Below are 542 nucleotides of genomic sequence, written 5' to 3' on the forward strand. Positions count from 1 at the left end.
TTAAATGAACTGTTTGTAACCTTATTAGGATTTTAGGATGTTGTGATCTTTCTCATATTTAATGTGTGGATTGTCTGAATGGCAATGTTAGAGCCAGCACAAGCAATAAGGATGGACTGCCAGTAAAATAAGCAGTTTGGCCTCTGACTGCACAGAGGAAGCAGATCAAGTCAAAAAAACGTTTCCTAAAAGTCACTTCTCTGACTGTTAGGCAATTCTAATGGCTGATTCTTACTTAAAACCTGCACTATTCTGCAGTTTACTAATTTAACTCAGTGTGAAAGTGCAAGTTAATGGACATTCTGCCTCCAAAGCGATACTGGTGTTATGATGGGCACTACACTGCTCCATGAAATACAGAGTAAAAGCGACTGGGAAACAATAGGGATATATTTCTGAAAATCCCAAGGAGTTTGCAAATGACACATAATAAACAAACATGAAATCACATTGACATGCATGTGGATTGGTAGTAAAATTCTGGCTCTGGGATGAATATCACGGAAAATTTACGATAATTTCTGTCACGCCAGACTTTCGCC

The sequence above is a fragment of the Empidonax traillii genome, unplaced genomic scaffold, assembly GCF_003031625.1.
Source record: "Empidonax traillii isolate 1590-97213 ecotype Southwest subspecies unplaced genomic scaffold, ASM303162v1 scaffold1:size7828297, whole genome shotgun sequence".
Taxonomy (NCBI): domain Eukaryota; kingdom Metazoa; phylum Chordata; class Aves; order Passeriformes; family Tyrannidae; genus Empidonax; species Empidonax traillii.